The 14,912-nt window shown below is 36.7% G+C and overlaps 1 long non-coding RNA gene across 1 annotated transcript; it reads right to left on the bottom strand.

Moving 5' to 3' along the window:
* Positions 1-1,519: 1,519 nt before the first annotated feature.
* LOC311424860 lies at positions 1,520-14,508 on the bottom strand. Its single transcript, XR_014686215.1, has 4 exons — positions 14,483-14,508; positions 3,203-3,302; positions 3,020-3,093; positions 1,520-1,646 (listed from the first exon to the last, which is right to left on the bottom strand). It is a non-coding gene; the product is annotated as an uncharacterized lncRNA (long non-coding RNA).
* Positions 14,509-14,912: the final 404 nt, after the last annotated feature.

The following is a 14,912-nucleotide window of genomic DNA, read 5'->3' as shown; positions in this document are numbered from 1 at the left end:
ATATATTAATTCCACTCTAGTTTGTCACAGTTGCCATTGGTTCGAAAAGAGTTTCCTTGTACTAAGAGTTTATTTTACAATTATTAATTAAGGATTGAAAAAGGAAAAAGGAACAATGTTTAAGGAAAGAAAAAAAAAAAAAAAAAAAGTGGTCATCTTCCTGGAATACATTAGCAAAGTCTGAGCTAAATTAGAGAGCTGATAAATATATTAGCAAAGCACCAATAGTGCATAATGAAATCTTTTAAGGAACATAGGGAAAAGGAATAAAGTTATTAAAAATAAATGTCTTTTTCTACAATGGTACATGCAAGGGGTCTCCACAGTATTAAAGCATATAAAAATAATGGAGAACAAAATTGAGCTGTGAGCTCTGAGATTTTCTACATTTGCTTATTTTTAATGTAGAATTCAGGCAGGTGTCTAAGGCGCTATACTACAGTTTTATGTATAAATGAAACAGTAAGTTTCAGTAACTTGAAATTAATTTAGATTAAAATTAAAGTTTAGCTCCAAATGGAATTGAGTTATGAAATAGTCCTGTCAAAAATGAATGGAGATCTAAATTTTAAATGTCTATTGGCTAACAGAATAGTGGAATATAGGTTAAAGACTGTGATCTGAATCCCACGCTTACTAAAGAGCATATAAAACCAAGCCTTTAAGGAGAAGTATCTGGCCCATATAAGACATTATTTCATCTTGTTACCAAGTTGGTAATATTTACTTTCATCCGTTATTTTATAAGTACAAACTGCTTTCAAAATGACACCGTACAAATCTTAATCTGACTTTTATGTTAATGTTTCTGAAAAAATGTCAAAAAATGAAATATATATTTTTAGACTCTACTAATGCTTTCAAGCCACATTTGCTTTCTTTATTTAAAAACAAACAAGCAAAAAAACCCACATCAGTTTCATTATGTCAGTACTATCCTAATCATTTGGATATTTTATTAAAATATACATCAATAAGAAATGTTAAAAATCAGAAGTGACATTATTTTGGAGGGTGAATTGCTAATAAAGCAACACAGATTTTCATCCTGTGTGAAACAGCTGGACCATGACGAGATCACATTAGCACTAATTAAAATGATATTTTTTGTGCAGTTTTTGTTAATCCAGTTTCATTGGACTCAAAAGGATTTTTGAAATCTGTAATAAAGGCTATTATGTAACCTTACTCTGGTTCTCTTGCATCAGGTTACTGTGTGAAATTTCACTACAATAAACCATATTTTCTTAAAACTCTCACTCAGTAAAATCAATATTTAGTTTTTTACTATTATAGCTGTTTTTTCCCAATATATGATCCTCATTTAATTAAAAAAAATTAAAGCTCTAATTTATTTTTGCTTGACGAACAAGAAAAATATCATATTAAAGACAACATTTTGCCATGTTTCTCTTTCTCCCTCACTTTCCTGGGTCCCTGTTGTTCCCAATGTATAATTTGCAAAACATATTGCTTCAATACTTACAATGAGAGAGGCGGCCCAGCTGTGGGAGGGAAAGGACAGCAGTCTCCAATATTACCATAATAATCTGCCTAAGGTCCCATGAGCCCTCTGGAGTATACAATTCTCTATACTGCAGGCCCCAGCTGGAGAATGTTCTCTTGACATGTATGCCAACCTTTGCCTGCAGGCAAAATAAAAAAAGGCAGAGAAGTAATCATGAAAATAAAAAATCTTGTCAACTGTGGTAGGATGCAGTTTCCATGTTTTTTTGCTCACGTAGGCAGTCATTGTGCTAACAAAATGATAGGAGACTTAAAAAGACTGCAGCTGTTATATGTTTAGCTGGAGAGGGTAGAACATCATGTGCCACGTTAATTCTGCAATTCTAACTTTCAGAAAAAAAATAAGCAGTGATATTGTATTACTGTCAATATGCATGACAGCTTTATTTACCTCCTTTTCCAATGGCTGCTCATTACAGGATTTAAGCAGGAAAGTGAAACCCTGACAATGTTGTGCTAATTGCAAAGGGCCAGACTGTGATCCTCTTTGGGTTGTTTTTTGTTTGTTTCTTTGTTTTTGTTTTGTTTTGTTTTGTTTTGTTTTTTAGTGATGAAGGCTCTCAGGCAAACAGTCTTGCTGGCTCAGTGGGACTAATTGGGAAGTACATGCCACTGTGAAAGGCATGCAATTGGCTTAGTGAACTTTCCAAGTAAAAATGCGTAACTTTAAATGAAATAATGCAATAAACAGAAAAAAGTTTGGTTAAAAGATTTATGTATAAGATCAAAAACCAAATATATGCTTTTGCTCTTCAGTTTCAAAATCAGTTTTTTCCAGAACCCAAGGTCTTTCTTCTGATTGCATTCACATGGATGTAAGTAAGAGGAAAGCAATATACAGAGCTTAAATCAAGTCCGACATAGCTGCAGATTTCTGAAAAATAGAAGTGGTCTTCTGTAAAGAGATAAAAATTGTGTGTTTACCAGTTGTGTGTACAAGGCTGTATTTTCAAAACAGTGTTGTCAAAGTATGATTATTTACTTTTTTAACCCTAATTAAAACTAACCTAAGATTTCCTTTTATTTTCCTTTGCCATCAAATGGCATAGTATTTGACCTCACTTTAACCCTGTGCATTTTACAGGTGTACTCAAGGTGGAAAATACCAGTACCCAAACTGAAAGCCTTACCCTGAAAAGTCTGAATGAGTTCGGAATATAATGTCCATCAAAGAGAGTCATACGTTTCTTTATCTAATGATAGAAAGCTTTTTTTCATAGAGCAGATTTGTGTAGTCATAAACCTGTATGCAAGAAGAGTGAAAATGTCTGTGGAAAGCTAACAGGTAAGAAAATTGCTGATCTGCTGCTGGAGGCTCAGAGTACACAGGCATGAGAGAGACCCAGAGACAGGCTGCTCCCAGCAAGAGAAGTTTCAATGCAATCACCATCTTCCTCCTCCCTTCCTAGTGCCTTCTGCCTTCCTACTCCCCACTTTCCTTTACACAATTAATACAGGCAAGTCTGTTAATTTCAAAGTATTTTTCACCTACCTCTGTGTGTACATGTATATATGTGTGGGTTTTTTTTGTCTCCAAAATCACTTTGCCTCCTTTCTTCAAGGCATCTAGAAGCAACAAGAACATGTATTAGCTTAATAATTGCTCTTGAAGGATATGTACAGCAGCGAGTTAAAGAGTTCGATTTGTTGTCTGAAAGTGGAAGTCATTACTTACGCTGGGTGGACTTGGGAGAGACCTTGTCTGTCTGGCACATGAGTAAGATCATTCTTTAAGTCTGCAGGCTCACAGGCCAAGTGGAGCTTAATTGAAGACGCTAGAGAATTTAAAATGAGGAGAAAATGAAAACAAAATAAAATATATATTAAATCTACCGGGCCAGGATTACACAGCATAGAGAGTATTCCATGTGGATGTAAGAGAAAGAAGGAAGCATGGCCAAAGCATATTTATACAGACTTTAACAATGCTCCCTCACAAGATTACTGGAATTGAAGAATGGGACTCTTTGGAAATATGGGGCTTTTGGAGTCCAAGGCACTACTAGCCTTTAAGAGAAGTTTTTATGTAGTGCAGCCCTGGATATAGGTGTCTAAACTGTATATTTGCATTTCATTATGGACAACGCAGTCCATGAATAAATAAGATCCACGTCTTACCATGGAATGAGTAGGAAACCCAGTTACTGTCATTGTGGCTGAGTTAGGTATATAACCTCGCTATCATCTGTGTTCTTACAAAAATGAATACAAGTTTGGGGTGGCATTTCCTCTCTGTCTTCTTACTTGTTATAACTATTACTGCTTGTTACATGGCTTGTGTTAACTACTTACTCCTCTGAAGCCACAGCTCTCTCAGTAAATTCAGCATTCCCTAGTGCATTCCCTGGTGCTGGTGCTGTGGTCAACTTACATTGCACAGCCCAAATGAGAGCAATTAAACCCAGACTGTACTACTCTCTGCAATAGGGTGGCGCTATCCAAGCTGCTTACTGGGAATCAGCATTGGCCTTTCTAAACTCCCAAGTCATCCCCAGTTTGGGAAAGCACTACTCAGCATGGGCCAAAACCACGGGCAGAAAGACTTCCAGTGCTACTTACCAGTACAAAGGTAGTAGCATGAACACATTTTGCTTGTATTTGAAATAAATTTAATCAAAATTTTTCAGGTTAGTGAGACCACCATAAATGCAAAAGAATAGTTACCATCTCACAAAGCTACTGTAAATAGTTCAAAAAAGTAGGCTATAAATGGGTTACAGATCTTTGTGAAACATTTACACTTTATTTGCTGGTTCAACCACTTGAAAATAAATAATGTTTGACATGAAATGTCACTGTGACACAAAAACAAAATGATTTTTCAGAAACTGTAAGAGGAATGTATGCTAGATTAAAAAAGTATGGTTGGTTTTTGTCTGAGACAATTTTATCAGTTCCAACCAGAAAGGACATATTTGGACTTACCTGAATTTGCACTTTCCTTCAACTAGGTCTACTCAGAAATATTAGGCATGGCAGTAAGTATTTCAGTTGATAATCAATGTATGTAGGACAGAAGGCCAGGGTCAGATTCCATTAGAGATAACAACAACAAAAAAGTCTAGAAGAAAATGTATTTTGACAACTATAGCCCTCCCATAATCTCCAAATTAGACAATTAGACAGTTCCATGTCTTTGTCTTGATGGTAGGGATAAAAGTGGGGGTTTTGCACATTAATTTTCTCTTGCTTTCTTTACTCAATGGAACGAGATAGACTGGCTCAACCCACTTACATCAGGCACCTATTTTTGCATGGGATGAAATCTGGAAGTCCATGTGTCTCTCCAATGAGAGCCTAGTCAGCTAGCTGATTAGACAGCCAAACTTAGGTAAAATGAATGTTGTGTTTCTGTTACTTCAAGATGGTTTGGAAAATCCCTCTAAGCATGTACTGAGATGTGCCAAGCGCCTTTAAAAATCCAGCTCCTGATCTTTGCAAAATCCCAACCACCTGTGTTATGTACTCAGTTTGCAAGTACTTTCCTGTACTTTACAAACTCCCTTGGCTCACGTCAGCAGAAAATATTTGCAACCAGTCCAAACAGCTCCAACTGCAGATGCTGCTGAGAAGCTGGCTCAGCCATGCAGTAAGAGGTCGGCAGCCAGCACAATACCTTAGGACACTGACAAAAGCAACAGGAAAGCAAAGGATGTATGCATGCAGCCAAATTGTAGTCCTGTTATGATGGGAATCAACTGGGCATGCCACAGCAGCTAGCAAAGACATGGTGCTGAAGAAAGGTATGGTGGGTGTCTTCCTAAAGAAAGGAGATCAGAGCGGGTGTCCAAATAGAAGGACAACATGAAAATAAGTATTTCTACCCTCCAGTGAGTGAGACAAAATTGCAGATCCATTATATTTCTCACTTTTAGGGGCCTTCAGCACCTATACTCAGCCATACAACAAAACAAAAATAGTTGTGACTTTGGTGGTAGGGAGTCTCCCATGTTTCCTTAAAAAGAAAGTAGTACAGAACTACATATTCATCTTCCTGGAAAAGTAAAAGCTTTGTATCCTATGTTATTTGCTACAATGCTTATCCCAGATGGGAACTGCTTGCCCATCAAGGGAATATGTGCTGAACACAACACACTGTTGTACTGTACCCTCAGAGGTATGAAAGCAAAAAGAATAGAATAGTTAAAACTGAAAGACTATTGCAAGTCTGATCCAAAACCCACTAGAATATTGGATTTTAATGAGTTTTGATTCAGTACCGGCAAATTTATTCCTGAGCGTGAACAAGAGGTTTGTAAGTGAGCAGCACCACTTCCATGAGGAAAACAGGAGGTTTCTAAGAGCAATATGAAGCATAGTAAGCAATGGGATGGGCTTTTAAAATTACTAAACATGCTTAAAAATAAGGTTATTGTTTAAAGTTAGAAAGTTACTGATAGGTGCTTAAAAGAAACTTAATCCACAAAGAGGAAATTAAGTATAAATTGCTAGGAAAAACAAACAAACAAACAACAAACAACAACAACAAAAACATATCAGAGCAACTCAAAAGATGCAGAGATTTTTGTTTGGAAAAAGAGAACTGGGAGTACTGAAAGAAAGCAGGATTATGGTGTTGATAACCAGAGGAAAAGAAAGTTGTGTCAGGCCTCAGTCTATTCTGTTTCTGATTTGTATAGTATCAGTTAATTTATTCTCTCCTTCTCTATGTTCCCTAGTGCTGTCAACATGCTGGGCTCAATTCACCTCCTGTTCAAGAAAGATCATGAAGCTGTGACTGAGTTGTTTGAAAAAGGAAAACTGACTGTGATAATTCAGATTAATGTACAGGCATCAGTTTTCCTTGGCAAGCTGTTAACACAGATGCAAGTCTTTACAGAGGCTCAGCTCTGCTACCCAGACTCTCCCCTCTCTGCTTCCCTAGCTCCCAGTGGAAGTGAAGGGGACAGTGCCAGGCCAGGTCATTTTCCTTCTTAGTTGCTGTCCTTGACATCCACTTACAAACCTAAAAACATATTTATACACTATTTGTTTTGCTGTCATAACTAAAGCTTTCCATCAGATACAAGAATCTCACTTCAAAATACACCAGAAGATTACCTCTGTCTCTGAAAGCTCTTGGGGCCAAGTCTAATTTACTTCTTTAGGGTCAAAGGGAGGGGAGAAGCTAGTGATGGAAATGTCATTCACTGGAGGGCCAAAACTAATAACATTGCACAGAAATAAAAATGTAAGTCTGACCAAAAAGGAAACATAAGAATGTAACTCATACAACCATAACTCAAAAATAAGAAAGATTACCAGATCTGTCTTTAAAAAAAAAAAAAAAAAAAGACAACTTATTTCCTTGTCTGAGAGATATAACTAAAATAGTGGCTGCTCCTAAGCAAGTAATATTATTATTATTATTATTATTATTATTATTATTATTATTATTATTATTATTATTATTTGGTGGTGGTGGTGCTCAGAAGGCTGATCTGAAAATCTGAGTTTACAGAAGCCATTGATCCAAACCAGGGCTGTTGGCTTGGTGGATGCAACAGTGATGCTGAGAAAAAGAAGCCTCATCTATGGTGAAGCAAAAGTTAGGGAACTGTGGCTTCTGCATACATAGAAAGTTGCATGCAGACAGAGATTTGAGCAACCACAGGACAACTTGAGCAGAATTTAAAATCTCTAATACAAGACTAGTTAATCCAGAAATCCCAAATCCAAAACCTAGGTTTAGTAGCTGAAGCATCTCAGCATCAAATTCTGAATATGTGTGAAGTTCTGCTACTGGGAAAATGCCAGATCTGAAAGAGAGCCGCTGGGATTCATGAACTACATGAGAAAGTGTAAGTGCTGCATGGTTTTCAATTTCCATGCTTTAGAACCCCTTACAAAGCAGTGTGCAAGTAGCATAAGGGAGTTGGTGTCACAGAAAAAAGCATGCTCAGGTTGTTTGCTTTACACTGCTTAAGCCAAAACTTACAGCAAGAAATCAGTCCTGCTAAGGCCACACTGCCCATTATTAAGGTCCAGGGACATGTTCTGGCCATATCTCAGCTACACACTGGGAGCACTAGGCCACTGCATGCAGCACTCTCATGGTTGTGTTTTTTTTTTATGCTGCTATTATTACTCTGAGTTCAATTTAAGGAAACCCAGGCTGCTGTCTGGGCAGGATCCAGACTACTCCCCAGTCTGAACGATGAATGGGACATGAACATTCCCTCATACATGGAGGTTAAGAAGTAATGCTGCTGAGGGTGTGCTTAGTCCCACGGGTGGCAGTAACTGTGATCTAACAGGCCAAGGTTCATGCCATATCTTCGCCACTCCTCCACGCTTTTTGTTCAGAAAAGAAGTTTCTGCACTAGAAACATCAAGCAAATGAACCTTACCACTGTAACTGCCCCTTCACTCCTTCTCCATTCTCTCATTCTTCCTGGTCATCCCCTCTGCTGGCCTCCAGGCTAATGAGAACAATCATTAGCTTTTTCATTTTTTTTCCTGGGAAAGATATTTGGACATGAGTAAGTAACAGTGCTGCTGTCCATGATGAACAGGAAGGTATGCATTCTCAGCCAAGGAAAAATCCCGTGGTTATTCTTTGTATGTTACCCATATGTTTGTATCCTTTATTGAAAAAAGGGGGCCATGAGGAACCTGCTTTCCTTAAAGACACGTTTGTGATATTGAAAATACATATATATTTAACTACTTTAGTAATTAATCTGAGTTCCTTACATTTATATATCTGCTCTTCAGAGTCAGAAATAATAAATAAATTCAATATTAATTTATCTATAGATAAATTAATAAAAAATAAAAGTTGTGTTGCTCTGAGACAGATGCCAGCAGCATCTGGATGGTTATGTAATGGTTTAAAGCATTTTGAGAACCTATGATACAACTGCAACAACAAAACCCCCACAATGTGACTGCACTATTTATTCAATATAAGTCTATACAACATGCTGCATTTCCATGTAAAGAATACCTTATACTGAGTATACCAAGTTGTAGAGGTAGGTGAGATTTGTTGGACCTCTTCCACCTTCCTGCCAACATAGTATCATAACGTATTTTAAGCATACTTTTTGTGCTTTGTCCAGTCTAGATTAAAAAGAAACTTAGTGTCTAGAATTCCTTCAGGGATTGTTCCACAGCCCAAAAAATCTCACAGTCAGTGTCATCTGATGTTAGCACTCTATTTCTTCCTCTCCACTACACCCTATTACCCTTAACTCCCTCTCAGACCATCTACTATCCCAACTCTTCTGTATTGCACCTGGGCAATTGCATCCTTCAAATTCTGTAGATCGCTATGAATGTCTCCAGTTTTGCTTTGCAGAGCTCTACATCACTCTTTTTACATATTTTAAAAAAGGTTATAAGTTGGTGATGGTATCAATGTATAAAGGAGTTTAAAAAAAAAAAAAAGACAAATGGAAGTGGGGTTGGAATCTGGAATGCAAGAAAAGGTAGACTCGTAGAAAGACACAGAAGATAAAAAAAAAAAAAAAAAAAAAAAAAAAAAAAAAAACAAGAGACCAAGAAGGGTTGATTGCTGAAATAAATCTGCCATGTTTGTTTTTTTTTTTAACCAGATCCATGGAAACTAGTCATCCAGGATATAATCTTCAAATATGTTGTGCATCACAATATCAGTGAAGTTTATTTACATTTGAAGTATAAAGAAATTCTGCACTACATTTGCAATAACAACCTCATGCTTCCCTAAAGACATTTGTTTGAATTAGTAGATCATCTGAATTAGCTTGAAGGTTTGTTGGGTTTGCTCAATGTTGTCAACAGAAATAAGCAGTCCTGTGTCCGTACTGCTTTGATAGCTTCAGCTGAAGGTTTTTGTTAAAGAAAACACTGGTGAAAAGCACGACTTGTTTATTAAGCATTTTCATGTGCTTGTTCAAGCAAGATGTCTAACAGCAGAAAATAACAATAAAGTTCTGTACATGGGATAGTGCCTATCAGCACCCATCTTGTTCATCCTAAGGGGTGACCTCAGGAGAGGCTGTCATTCACCATTTCTGATGGACATGTTATGATTTTATGCCCAAGTCATGATTCTATCAACTAGTGTTTTCTTTACAAACATGGATTCCCAGTCAGGCCACAATTTGATGTGGAATAGCCCTTATTAATTCATACAGGCCAAAAATTAAAGCTGGGTCACTGCCAGAAAATATACCTTTTCAACAATCCCTTTCAAACAGTTTCCTTTTTGCTTTTCATATAATTGTGACAGGATCTGGTTAATAAATAAATAAATAAATAAAAAATTAAAAAAAAGAAGCTTTGAAACAATGCTCACTACAGTATAATTCACCTAGTATTTATCTTTCCAGATTCAGTACCTCTTATTTGATGTAAAAGAATGCAAATGTTATTTTTAAGTTGGAATAAGCTCATCTTTTTATTCTACCATGACATCATGTATAAAAAAAATTATATCTATCCTTTTATGAGTATAGTTTAATATTAGAATGCCAGTATTACTGTTCTAGTATAATACTTTTTTATGCCATTTTCCCTTATGTATTATTACCCTGAGGGATAACTAAAGAAGAATCTCTAGAGTTCCTTGTGAAGCCTTTCCATGAGCTATTTTCATATCGTGGGGCATTGTTTTTTGTTTGTTTGTTTGTTTTGTTTTGTTTTGTTTTGTTTTGTCTTTGTTTTGTTTTTGTTTTTTCAGGAAACTTCATTCATAAGAAATTCTGAGGTTGCAACCCAGCAGAAATCAGCTTGATTATTCTTTGTACTCTTCTTCATACTCATATTGATACCTTGTATCAATATAAGACAATATTAACTAGACACTTAGGAATATTTTTCTCCTGTACAAAACCAATATCCATATGGCTAAGTGTAACATTCTAAACATGAAATAGTCAGCCATATTCTCATGTTCAATTTGTCTTAAAAACACTCTTCTCACCAGAAGTGGAATTCTATCCACGATTGCAAATGTCCGTAATTCATGTGCAAAATTCTTCCTTGTGATAACTTTTTTTTTACGTTATAAAATTAACCTTTAAGTGCCATTTCACAATCTTCTGGTGCTAGAAATGTGCAATTTGTGCCTAAAGGAGGTTTTAGCTTTCCAAAGGAACATCTGACTTTCCAAAGGAGCATTTCTCACAAACTTTGGCTTTCCAAAGGAATATGTCTTGTTTTTTCATCCTGTCCTGTTAGAAAGTAGAACACTTACAATCATGTAAAGATATATATACATGGAAGAAGGACTATCCAAGGTGGCTTTGCAAGGACGTATTTCAGACAGACTGCAAATGTTGGAAAATATGACTATATGAAATGTGTGCATTGAAAAACTTGAAAAGAAAGTTTTTCTGCCTTCAGTGGAAAGGTAATTTAATCAAACTTCGGACTGCTATCTCAGTTCACCAGCCCATACAGATCTAATATACAAAAGACCTATCTTTCCTCTGGGAAACACAGCCAGCTGCAAGTACTCTAGGTATACTCAACTCTGTTCACGCAAACTTAAAAGCACATTTATATTAAACTATTTAGATTAGAAGTAACATATTTACAGTGTAATGGTATTGCTTGTACAATGGCATATCATGACATCTGCATCTGTTGGTAGGTAGGTAAGCAGGTAGGAAAATAGAAAGGCATTTCAACAGATAGGTGTGGTCTCACAACATGACTATTAAAATGTGGTACCCTTGGCAGCAGAAGTGGTCATTTAATGAAGACCGTTGTACATGTAAGTTAGGTTTTAACTTTTGTAAACACCACCTAGTTGCTATGGCTGGAGGCTCTGTATAAATCATTATATATTCAACAAATATATTCAACAATTTAGACAAAGTCAAGAAGCAGGAAATCTCCGTTTCCATATTTAAATCTGCCTCCATTTACATAATTTCTTTATTTTATTAACTTGCCAATATATGCACCCCATCTGCATACTGTATTGAAGATGTTTGGTTTTTTTGTATCCTATAGTCACAGAATTTCGTATGGAGCTGTAGGAAAATAAATACAAGTTGTAGTGATGGTTTGTAAACTTTCTCTAAATAATCAGATCAACAGAGATCCATGAACAGATTAATAAAATTGCTGCTTATAAGGGACAAGTTAAGGCTTCAAGTCACAGACAAATTAGGTCTTACAGAGCAAGCATATATGGTCTCTTCCAAGCTCACATGGGGCCTCTTCCAGAAAGCTCAGGATTGAAAAAGCCAGCCTACAAAGCCTCAAGCACCTGCTTCAAACTTAATGCTAGTAATCACATTAGCATTAGTTGAACTTCTCTTGTGCTTAAACATGTGTAAGTCTTCACAGGATTGGTATCTAAATTCAAATTATTAGACTTTTATGGAATACAGAAATTGCAGACTGTATAACTCTTAAGAAAAAATGCACTTTTAGGGTTGATTTTACTCACCTAAACAGTCCAAAGTTCTAATAAAATGCAAACAGAATAATAGCATAAAATTATTCTTATCCCTTATTCTCAGCAGCATCAGTCAATGAGAAGAAAAGACTATAGCCTATCCATATTTAATTATAAAGAAGGTTTCTCTCTGATTAATTGAATCATTAAGCATGCACAGATACATTTCATGGTATTAAATATTAGTTACCTTCCAGTATATTAAGAAGTAAAAATCAGAGTGGATTAAATGGGAAGAATTATTCTTAGTGTACATCTTGCAGTGCATAAAACCACTCACTTGTTTCCCAGGAAACGAAAAGGAAGCACAGACATTCAACACAGAGCAAGAAAATGCATGCAGTCTGCAGAACAACTGGAAAAAAAATAATCTTGGCCTCTCTTTAATTTATGTATGGTTTTAGCCATTGTACTGTTTATTCTAGCCTTTACAAAAGAACAATTCCAGCATTTCTCATATTCCTGTACTGGCATTTGGTGTAGGTATTAAAAATACAATAAAAATACTACTTTAGGCATGAGACGACATGGAAAAACATATCCAACCAAAATATCTGCATCCTATGTTCACAGTTGGGAAGGATTGATCAAAATGTTTTTATTTGAAAACCCTATTTTTTAATTAACAAATAACTGCATTAACAAATGCTGGCCTCAGCTTACAGGTTTATAAATGTACATATACAGAATTGACACCCAAATAATTGATTTGTATCGATAACTTCATTAAAAGAAAGTATAATGAAGAAAGGGGAAGGGGAAACTCAAAGAAAGGGTGTCACTCAAAGAAATGACAAGGCTGAGAGAATAGTTTGGAGTATTTTTTTTTTATTTTTTTTAAGCTGCCATGCTGTGCCTTTCACAGCTGCCTACACTTCATGTCATTAATAACCAGTAAATAAGATCTGCAGGTGGGCATATAGGGCACCCTGAGCCAAGAAGCTGTAGCTAAGGCGTCTGTCTCTAAGATGGGTGGCCAGGCTCATTTGCACAAGGCTGCTTATGTTTCCATAAAGAAGTGTAACCCTACTTAGCATAGCTTCAGGGAAGCTGCCACAATACAGAGAATGCTAATTACTGTAACCAACTGGCAATGATGCATCCAAAATTAAATGGCCTGTGACTGAGCAGATGAACATTTTTTATAGCCCTAAGTTCAGGGAACATGGATATTCTGTCAAATTAACAGACAGTCTATTTGGTCTTAATAGGTAAATTGAAGTCTTTTTTTTTTTTAAAAAAAAAAAAAGACGTTTAGATGTGTTATTAAATTATCAGTGTGAGTACAGTTCTCCTTCCAGTTTAAAGGCATCCAATTTGAATCTAAAATACCCATAACCAGCAAAAATCAAAACATACAAGAAAAATTCATGGCCCTTGTAAACTTCATTTTCAGGAGCAGATGCAACATGGCCTCTGCTCCTACTCTAGGTGCCTGCTCATCTCTTTGTATTCAGACAAAATTCCCACTGAACTCAGAAGAAGCACTTGAGCACAGAGGCCTCCGGGCACAGGCACTGCAGGCTGCCTCCCCTGAGGTCCTTGGTCTTCAGTTCCAGGGAAATTTGGGGGCTTTTCAGGAGAATATCATAAGATCAAAGTTTTTGCTTGACTCTCTACAATGAGCTTTAACAAGCAAATCAAAGCAAAGGCCAGATATAAGTAGCCCTTGATTCTTGCTGATCGCACTTCACGAATGAATTACCTACGTATTTCAGCAGAGATGATACACCAGTCCGGCTTTCCTACAAGCACTCTCAGCAAATATATGTATTCATCAGCTGCCTTTACCATCCTCTTTTAAGTCACCATACCTGTATTCCCGAGTAACAGAAAATACTTGAGAAGAGGAAAAAAAAAAAAAGTAAACTATGGAAAAGGAAGTTCAAAAAAAAAAACACTTTTTATTGTCCGAGTGTAATCCTTTTCAAAGGATGTTCTATAGCAAGCAAGGCTTACAAAGAAAGCAATTGGTGCAGTATACCTGGCAGAATGGTTCATTAACAAATTAATCCGTAAGCAAGTGGCTGGTTTCAGGGAAAGCAGAATTGTAATCAAGCCTAGCTTTGTCTCCCCCCAGATGATAAACAGATGGACCTAAAACCCAATGAACTTAGGATATGATTACAAAAATGTCACTGAAATCAGGGCCTTTAGTTACTTGTCAGAGTTCCTTTTTTTCTGCTTTTTGCTGATCATATTGAATTGAAACACAGATGTCTCTTCATTCCAGCTTCCTAATACAAAGTATGGGATTCACCCCATCTGTCTTAAGACATATTTACAGTGTCTGGTCTACTCAACCTAGGGTCCCTTTGCAGTCAATAGAGAGAAACTAGGCCCTTTTAGAATATAATTCATCTAATCTATTTAGAATGTTTATCTTAAGAAATGATGCATAATGTCCTAAAAAGCTCTGTTTCTCTGCAGTGACTCTCAGAAGTGTTTGGTAAGATTCGGTCTTATGTCAATGTCTACATCTTTTGGCTGGGTAAAGAGGCATCTACAAAAAGCCTCTCACTCATTTTTCAGATACCCAAGATGAAAGCCGCATACCCTTCATGAAGGGTTCTTCAGGGAGTTCCTTAAAGAGTGAATGCACCTGGGAGAAGTCCCCTTCGTGGCCACTGGGACTTGTGCAGCCTCCATCTCTGTCATCCACACGAGCACAGAGAGACAGGGGGAGCTGCAGGGACGAGCCAACCGAGGAGTGAAGCTGGCAGAACAGCTGCAGCCACCGTTCAAGTGGGAACTGATGGATATTGATAACATTGTCTGAATACCTCTGCAGTTTTCACAGTGGACCCTCTTTCTCCTTTGCTTATTGGCTGCTTTCTCCAGTTGCTTCGATCTTTGCTTTTCCATTTTTCCATTTACCTCCTAACATAACCCCCCTGGATAGATTTAAAAAACAATAACACAAAGCTTATAAAACTCCAGCAGTTCCTGGATGTATGTTATATCCTTCCCTCCCTTTCTCTCTTGT

The sequence above is a fragment of the Aythya ferina genome (genome assembly GCF_964211825.1).
Source record: "Aythya ferina genome assembly, chromosome: 1".
Taxonomy (NCBI): Eukaryota; Metazoa; Chordata; class Aves; order Anseriformes; family Anatidae; genus Aythya; species Aythya ferina.
Note: the sequence above shows the minus strand (reverse complement) of the source record. Positions and strands in the feature narration are given on the sequence as shown.